Here is a 9490-nt window from a genome sequence, read left to right as displayed (position 1 = left end):
TAGTGAGGTCCTGGGGGTGGGGGAATGGAAGTGGCCCCTGGGAATGATAGAAAAGCTGGGGGTCATACAAACGAGGGAGTTGGAAGGATCCCTGATCTAGACAGAAAGGGAAGGAAGTGCATGGACGGGTACCCTGTGGAGCAGCGAAATGGGAGGAAGCCAGAGGGGCCCGGGAAGAAGTGGAACACGGGAAGCCCTAATGGGGCAGAGCTTGAGGACCTGGAAGGAGGGGTGTCACGGAGAGGAAGGGGTTAGAGAGGTAACTGGGGCTCCTGGCTAGTGGCAGAGAGGAGGCCTTGGAGTAGTAGAAAGTCCAGAGGGGGAGCGATGGGATGGGAGAGAAGACCACACAGGGACTCGAGGGGTAGAGGGGCTCCAAGATGGGGGACTGCTTAGCAGGTGTGGAGAGCAGTGGGGAGGGGGCTAGAGGAGGTATTGGAGGGACAGGAGGGGACCCAGGAGCACAGAGGGGAGGTCATGCAGGTCTCGAGTCTTTGGAGACTCTGAAACAGGGAAGTGGGGGTTCTGGCAAAAGGACAGACCTTAGAGGCCGGCTTGGGGGGGTGGGCCTGAAGGGGAGGGCTCAGGTCTCCAGGAGAGGATCCTGTGGGGGTTGTGAGGGCAGCCTAGTCCCAGAGGGAAGCAAGGGTGAGGGACAGGACAAGCCTGACCACAGGACTGTGGGGACTGCAATCCCTGCCAGGGAGGGCGGTTGTGACGATGAGAGGAAGGCCTGGCCACACACCTGCTCCCAACTCCTGGCAGCGGCTTTTGGTGGGCTGTTGGTGATTGGCACTGTCCAGAGCCTTCAGAGGCTACATCGCGTGGGCTTCGGGGTCAGCCAGACCTGGGTTTGCATTCGAGCCCTGCCACTTGCTAGCCGTGTGACCTTGACGAGGGACTTCACCTCTCAGTTTCCTCATCTGTCAGGGGAGACTGCTGGTCCACCTTCCTGGGGAGTGGTGACGAGTGTGAGGGAGGCCTTTGTCACGTTCCAGGCACCAGCTGGGTCTCGGCTGCTGTTGTCATTGGCCGGATCTGAGGAGAGGCTCGCTAAGTGCTGGACCATGATTATTTTAGAGTTTGGATGTTCTGGAAGCATCTGGCCCGTAGTACTCATTGAACACAAGTGGAGACTGTTGGGTATCAGCTGGGGGAGAGAGGAGATGTTGTTATGAGAGCGGGTGGGGTGAGCCAGCCAGTGGCATGGAGGTTAAGGCGGCTGAAACCCACACGGCCGACTACATGGTTTGAGTCCCAGACTCGGCAGCTTGAAGAACATGCCAGTTTCGAGATCAGCATAATGTTTATGTCGATGGACTCCCAGGTCTTCAACTGGGGTCCGAGACTCGGTGACTTAAAACTCAAGCCAGGCACGTGTGCATGCATGGCCACCATCCCAAGGGAAAATGGAGACGGGATTGTGGCATGGCCATCCCCCACGGGTGCTTTCTCACTTTCCCTCCTTCTCTCTTTCTGTCTCTTTCCAGTGAGCGCATGTGCCCATAGCTAAACGGGTTATGAGGGCCTGTGGGGTGGGTGGTCTTGCCTTGCAAACCGCCCAAGGATGTGACCCTTGGCATGGCATTTACCGGGTCTGAAGCTCAGCGTTCTTGCTGTGAGCTTTATTAATAACAGCATCTTGCCTCTGAAGGTCCATTCATTCTTCATTCATCTGACAGATACTTTTTGATCACTACCAGGCCTAGTTCTGGGGCTTCAGCAGTGAAGAAGAATCTGTTTTTAGCCGGCTCCCATTCCCTGAGGGAGATTGAAAATAGACTGAGAGAACCCAGCAAAGATAAGAAAGGAAAGAGGAAGGAGAGGGACCGGGACGGAGAGGGTGCTCAGCAGAGGCCTCTCCAAGGAGGCAACAAGATGAGTGGAGAGGGAGCCCTGCGGATTTCGGAGGACAAGGGTCCAGGCAGAGGGACGGTGTGTCCAGAGGTCCGGAGGTCGCAGTGCGCTGGGATGTGGTCATTCACGCGGGAGGAGGTTGGTGCGGCTGGAGCTGAGGGAGAGCGGGCAGGACCGGGCAGGGCTTTGAGGGCTGTGGTGGGCACTTCGGCCTTGGCTGGAGTGCAACAAGAATGGCTAGTGAAGACTTTGAATAGAGGAGGGATGTGGCCGATGGGTGTTTTTGTGAATTCTCCTGGCGTCTGTGAGGACAGACTCTGGGGGTGGAGACGGAAGCAGGGAGCCAAATTAGAAGTGATGCAGCCTCCAGGCAAGAGATGGCATTGGCTTGATTGGGGTGCAGAGCCTGGTGAGAGGTGGTTGGGTTTGGGATAGATTGTGAAGGAAGGGGCCGGGTGGTGGCACAGTGGTGGTGTGACTGGACCTGCATGGGAGAGGTCCTGGGCTCGTGTCCAGGACCTCCTTGGGCACACTGGCACACATGTGCCCATGGTCTGGCCTGGCCGAGACTGGGGGTGGATTGCTGTTGGAAGGTGACCCCCAACACACACACCAAAGAAAGAAATTTAAAAATCTGGGGGCCCAGCAGGTAGCATGGTGGTTAAGGTGCTGGACACTCCTACGTGGCTGACCATGGTTCAAGTCCCAGACCTGGTGGCTTGCTTTCTTACTTTCCCTCTATCTCTTTCTGTGTGTCTCTCTCTCTGGTCAAATTAAAGTAAAATGAATAAATAAATAAAACTAAATAAAATAATTTTTTAAAAAAGAAAGAATTTAAAATTATTATTTTTTTAGAGGTTTTTGCTATAGGGGGCGTGCACTCGCCAGACAGACAGAGAGAGACAGGGAGACAGAAAGCGAGAAATCACCCCCCAGGGGGGATGGCCATGCTGCAATCCCTTCTCCTCCATTCTCCTTTCGGGTTCTTGGGCATGCACGCACACGCGCCCAGCGTGAGTTTTAAGCCACTGGGTCCAGGACACGAACTGTAGTCGACTACGTGGGAGTCCAGCGACATAACCATTACACTAAACTGCTGGTCCCAGAATTTAAATTTAAAAAAAAATTATTTTATATAACTTTTTAATGTATTATTATTACTAATTTGACCAGAGAGAGAGAGAAAGGGAAAATGAGAAAGCAAGACTCCAGGTCCAGGACTCAAACTGCAGTTAGCCTTGTGGGAATCCAGTCCCTTACCCACCATGCCACCTGCTGGCCCCCCACCCCAGTTTTTTTTTAAGAGGGCCTGTGCACTCAGCACAGAGTGAGAGACCCCCTCAGTGGGGCACGGTCACACCACAGTTCCTCTTCCTTGATCTCTCCGTCAGGATTCTGGGCACACACACACGCTTGTGCAAAGTGCTTTCCAGGTCTCCTGGTCAGCCACGTGGGGTCCAGCTGCTTTAACCATTTGCAATGGGGTCAGCGCCCCCAATTTTCTTTTTTTTTTTTTAAGAAAAATCTGATAAAAGTTGCAGCGAGATTGTGTGACAGAGATAGGGGAGTGAATGAGAAAACGGGCAGATGTCACTTGGGACCCCAGAGGGTAGCCAGAGGGCAAGGGATGCCCAGACCAGGGCACTGGAAGTACTTTAGGTGAGGGAAGCGAGGTTGGAGAACCAGGGATTCCTCCTGCTGAGTGACTGGGATAGTTACGCCTTAGGGTGGGTGCCTGGGACTCAGTGGTGAACAGGACAGACTTGTCCCAGCCTCAGCTGGAGGTAGAAGGCACATGTGCGAACGACCCGCGAACAGGATGTTCATGCAGCCAGAACGTGGAGAGAGCCTCGCGTCCAACACTGGACAGACGATCTGTGGGTTGTTGGCCGAGTGGCACGTTGCACAGCTGTAAGGAGTGAGGCGCTACTGCCGGCTGCAGCCTGGACCAGCCTGGGAAACGCGGTGCTGGCTGAGACGCCGGACGCACGTGTCACAGCAGAGCGTGTGGTTCCACTTGAGTGGCATGTCTGGGGGAGGCAGGTCCACAAAGCAGAAAACAGATTAGTGACTGCCTGGGCTTGGGGGCCAGAGGTGGAGAGTGACCGGCGAGTCCCAGCTTGCTTTGGGGGTGGTGATGTTCTGGAATTAGGTCGTGGTGGGCACCGAATCGTGCACTTGAAAAGGGGGAGATTGGGACCAGCAGTTGGTGTAATGGCAACATCACTGGACTCCCACGTGGTCGACTGCAGTTTGAGTCCCGACCTGGTGGCTTAAACTCATGCCGGGCGCATATGCGTGCATGCCCAAGATCCCGAGAGGAGAATGGAGGAGAAGGGATTGCAGCGTGGCCATTCCCTCTGGGGGTGATATCTCGCTTTCTGTCTCTCTCTCTGGCAAGCACACGCGCTCTATAGCAAAAACCTCTCAAAAAGAAAAAAAGAAAAGGGGGAGATTTATGGTGCATGGGCTGTGTCTTGGTTATTCAAAATGTGGGAGCAATTGGCAGGTGTCCTGAGTCCCAGAGCCCAGGGCCGCCGTGTCGAGTGGGGCCCTGTCTGGCTAGAGAGTTCAGGCCAGGCTTGGCTCGAGACCTTGGAGCCATGTAGGCAGCACGAGGAGGCGCTCCGAGGCACCCGCCAGGCCAGGGGCAGTGGAGCCCTGGGAAGGCAGAGGATGGCTAGTGCGAAGGCCCTGAGGCCCAGCCAAAGCTCTGAAGAAAGGCCTGAGAAAGGGACAGGATGCAGTTAGGGAGGTGGGCGGGGAGAAGGGGTGAGGGCTATGGATGAAGAGGGAGGGGAGGAGTGTGGAGCCATCCTGTCCAAGAGCTGCAGGGCCTGGTGTGCTCAGCTGGGAAGCGTCTAGAGGAGGTGATAGGCAGGCCTGCAGGGACTGGGGAAGGCAAATTCTGCAGATAAGAGGGAGGTGGTAGGGCGTGGTAGGTCCCCTGCCAAAGCAGGCATGTCATTTATCTGAGGGCGCTGCTCCGCGCCTGCTATCGAGGGCCACAGCTCAGCCAGGCCAGAGTCCGGCTGAGACAGAGCGAAGCGTTTGGGGGGATCGCAGCGGGGCGCTGGCAGACAGCGAGCGCTGAGCTCCTTGTTGGGGTACGTCCTGCTCCAGATCGTGACTTGCGGCATTGGTGACTTCTCCCCCAGCCCCTGGAGCCCTGGCCCTGAGCTGGATCCGTCCTTGGGTCTCCAACTCCACCCCAGCAGGTCCTGACCCTTGGGAGGCCTCAGGAGCTGTTAGCTGAGTGAACAGTGAATGGAAGAACCGGTCGTTACTGAGCGCCAGCTGAGGACGATGGGCTGCAGGTCCCCTCCGAGCACCCTCTCCGTTAGGGGCAACTCAGGCAACTTCTCAGGGTAGCGTCGTAGGCCTGGCTCAGCAGGAGAGTGACAGGGTGTGACCTGCGTGGTCGTAATGAAAGCAGGTCAAGGCTTGGCGGTCCTGGGCCCAGGGCAGTGGCTGGCAGGTCTTCCTGCTGGTGGATGGCGTGGCCAGGCAGAGCAGAGCGGGAGAGCGCGTGTCTGTGTCTGGCTGTGAGTCTTTGACCTCACGTTAAAAAAGAAAATATCCTGTAGCCTGATGGTTAAGGGAACTGGGTCCCACATGGCTGATCGTGGTTCAAATCCTGGCCCCGGTGGCTTGAAGAACATGCTGGGAATACGTGCACATGTGTCCAAAATCCCGATAGGGAGAGATGGAGGAAGGATTGTGGTGTGACCACGACGTGTGGAGGTGCTTTCTCTTCCTTTCTGTCCCTCTCTGGTGAGTGCACATGGCTTGTAGCAGTAAAAAAAAAAAAAATTATTATTTTTTATCATTCAGGAGTGGTGATGACATAGATACTGTGAGCAATGGCTTACCCAGAACTATCGTGAGCCACAGATAAGTTTCAATTTTCTCGCCATTGGGCCAGCAGGTGGCAGGGTGGTTAACTGGATTCCCACACGGTGAACCTTGGTTGCTGCCCCGGATGTGGAGTCTTGCCCACAATCCTGAGAGAAGACTGGAGAAGCAGGGTTACAGTGCAGCCTTCCTCCCTGGGGAGTGAGTTCTCTTTTCCTTCTTTCCAGCGAGCTTACGTGCCCTGTAGCAAAGAACTTAAAAAAAGAAAAGAAAAGCAGGGACTAGCAGTGGATGTAATGGCTATGTCGTTGGACTCCCGTGTAGTTGACTGCGGTTCGCGTCTTGGATCCGGTGGCTTAAACTCACGCCGGGCACGTGTGTGTGTGTGTGCCCAAGATCCCGAGAGGAGAATGGAGGAGAAGGGATTGCGGCGTGGCCAGTCCCCCCGGGGGGTGATTTCTCGCTATCTCTCTGTCTCTCTGTCTCTTTCTGGCGAGCGCACGCGTCCTATAGCAAAAACCTCTCCAAAAATAAATAAGTAAAAGAAAAACAAACCCGATGAAATTAATTTCGATATGTCTTATTTATGCCAGTCTGTCCAAAATAAAACATGTGACCAACATTTTATAATTGGTTAATATGACTGTTTCCTTTTTCATAATGTCTTCGAACTCGGTCTGTATTTTATACTCCGAGCGCGTTCCCGTGTGGTGGGACCGTGTCATCAGAACCACCTGCTCTGTGTTAAGATTTTATAAAACTGGCTGAAGTAGGTCCACGAGGTGCCCAGGCTGTTCCAAACCGTACTTTCCTAGCCACTGAATGGAGGGTCAGCTTCTAAATTTCCGTGTATTCAATGAGAAAGCCAGAGCCCTGCCCCTTGGTCACTCAGGCCCCGATGGCCACACGTGGCCACAGTCCTGTTTGGACGTTGCTGGTCACGGTGTCCTGAGCTTTACAGCGGCCCCCGAACCTCTGGGGGGACTCGGGGCTGTTGGGACCGCAGGAGCCCCAGCACAGCCCTGTCCTCGAAGGCGGAATGTCCAGTCTGGGGGGCTCTGAAGTGTTTGGTAGTGAGGGGTGCAGTGGTGACAGCGGCCTCCCCGGCAGGGTCCCTGGTTTGTGTCCTGAGCGCTCCATGCATGGTGCCTGTGAACTGGGCTGGCTGGGGCAGGGGATTGCAAAGACCTCAGATGTGTCTCTCTTCCACCCCCCTCTCTGTCTCTGTCTCTATTTCTCTCTCTCATGGAAGAAATAAACTTAAAAAAAAAAAAAAAGCTCTTTAGTTCCCCTGGGCAGGGTCCAGGTTTGTTGGGTGCCTTTGGAGTCTCCGATGTGCGGCCCCTGGGGTGGCATTATCTCCCCTAACCAGAAGCCCCGAGGTTGGGCAGCTCCTCGGTGCCCTCAGCCGGTCCCTTGGCCCTGGCCTGCCCTGGCCTGCAGTAAGGCGGCAGCTCCTTTCCACCAAGCCTGTCACAGCCACAGGTGAAAGAGGACTTGCTCCTCCCACGGCTCCCAGCCCCTCGGCCCCAGAGAAGCTGGCCTGACCCCGCCTGCCGCCTGCTGTAGCCTGTCTCCCCACGCCCTTCCCTCCGCGAGCTTCCTGACCTCCTTCCTGACCTCCATCCTTTCTCTGCGCGTCTCACCCCCAGGCCTTGCTCTGCGGCCCTCCCACTTGCACCCTCTCCTTGTTTCTGCTTGGCCCATTTCTCAGCGCTGGGTCCTCACATCTGGGGAACTGCCTTTGCCTCTGTCGAAAGGCTCCCCAGGTCGTCTGCCTCCTTCCCCTCCAGGTGTTCCCCTCCAGTCAGGAGCCCAAGAGTAGGGCAGCTGCGACCCATCCCTGAGTCTGGGCGGCCCCTCTGTGAAGGGGACAGCCCCGTAAGACCCCCCGGCACACCTGGATGCCTCCTGTGACAGCGAGCTCAGCCCCGCACTAGCTGACCTGAGTACTGGGCAGCTGTCCTTCCCAGCAGCCCAGCTGGTCCTCGGTCACAGCTGTCCCCAGCCCTCCCCGTGTGTTAGTCTCAGCAGCTCCTGTGCACTGTCCCGGGCCCCCAGCTGTCCTTGCCTTCCGACTCTTACAGCGCGAGCCTCTGCCAGAACGCCCTCCTTCAGGGTCGCTTGCCTTCTCTTTTGGAAACCTAGTGAAATCTCTCTCTGAGGTTTTTTAAAGAATTATTTATTTAAATATATTTATTATTATTTTTGGGACCAGCAACTAGCATAATGGCTATGTCACTGAACTCCCACAAAGTCGACCGCGGTTCAAGTCCCGGACCCGGTGGCTTAAACTCACGCCGGGGGCGTGTGCGTGCGTGCCCAAGATCCAGAGAGAATGGAGGAGAAGGGATTGCGGCATGGCCATCCCCCTTGGGGGTGATTTCTTGCTTTCTGTTTCTCCGTCTCTCTCTGTCTGTCTGGCGAGTGCATGTGCCCTATAGCAAAAACCTCTCCAAAAAAAAAAATTATTTATTATTATTTTTAAATTGCTGTAGGGCACGTGTGCTCTCCAGAGAGAGAGAGTGAGAAAGTGAGAAAGCAAGTCACCAGGTCTAGGGCTCGAACCATAGTTGGCCATGTAGGAGTCCAGCGCCTTTAACCACCATGCCAGAATGATTTTTTATAGCTAAGTACATCAGCTGTGCACAGAAGCGGACAGTACCGAATAGATACGGACACTCGGAAGACTACAGAAAAAATACGTACGCACACACACGCATGTGTATTTATCTGCATAAAGGTTTCAAGTACAACGTAAAGAATATTTTTAATTAAAAGAATATTTAAAGAATAGATGTGCCGGGAACCAGCAGTTAGCGTAATGGCTATGTCGCTGGACTCCCACGTAGTCGACCGCGGTTTGTGTCCCGGACCCGGTGGCTTAAAACTCACGCCGGGCGCATGTGCGTGCGTGCCCAAGATCCCGAGAGGAGAATGGAAGAGAAGGGATTGCGGCGTGACCATCCCCTCTGGGGGGTGATTTCTCGCTTTCTGTCTCTATGTCTCTCTCTGTCTGTCTGGCGAGCGCACGCACCCTACAGTGAAAATCTCTCCAAAAAAAAAAAAAAGAATAGATGTGCAGGGCCCAGCAGAGGGCATCACTGGACTCCTACATGGCCAGCCGCAGTTCGAGTCCCGGACCTGGTGGCTTGAAACTCACGTCGTGCACTTGGGCGTGCGTGCCCAAAATCTCAAGAGGAGAATGGAGGAGAAGGGATTGCAGCGTGGCATTGTGGGTGATTTCTCTCTGTCTGTCTTTCTCTCTGTGTCTCTCTGGCAAGCACAAGCACCGTGTAGCAAAAATCTCTCTTTAAAAAAAAAAATTAAAGAAAAAAGAATATACATGCACAGGGCCTACCCTGTAGTGCAGTAGTTCAGCGCTGAGCGCACGTGCATGCGTGCCCCAAATCCTGATGGCTGGAGAAACGGAGGAAGAAGGATTGTGACATGACCATGCTCCACTGGGGGTGCTTTCACTCTCTGGTGAGAGCATGCACCTCCTGGCAATGAAAAAAATATATATTGGGAACCAGCAGTCAGCGTAATGGCTATGTCGCTGGACTCCCACGTAGTCGACCGTCGTTCGCGGCCCGGACCCGGTGGCTTAAATTCACGCCAGCCACATGAGCGTGCGTGCCCAAGATCCCGAGAGGAGAATGGAGGAGAAGGGATTGCGGCGTGGCCATCCCCCCTGGGGGGTGATTTCTCACTTTCTGTCTCTCTGTCCCTCTCTGTCTTTCTGGCAAGCGCACACGCCCTATAGCAAAAACCTCTC

At 54.9% G+C, this 9490-nt stretch overlaps 1 protein-coding gene across 3 annotated transcripts in view; it reads left to right on the top strand.

Moving 5' to 3' along the window:
* Nucleotides 1-9490, top strand: part of AP2A1 (adaptor related protein complex 2 subunit alpha 1) — a 54086-nt gene that overhangs the window by 3749 nt on the left and 40847 nt on the right. The gene's annotated exons all lie outside the window — the stretch shown is intronic.

Source organism: Tupaia chinensis, unplaced genomic scaffold (genome assembly GCF_000334495.1).
Source record: "Tupaia chinensis unplaced genomic scaffold, TupChi_1.0 Scaffold000673_1, whole genome shotgun sequence".
In the NCBI taxonomy this organism is placed as follows: domain Eukaryota; kingdom Metazoa; phylum Chordata; class Mammalia; order Scandentia; family Tupaiidae; genus Tupaia; species Tupaia belangeri.
This window is presented reverse-complemented; position numbering and strand designations above follow the sequence as displayed.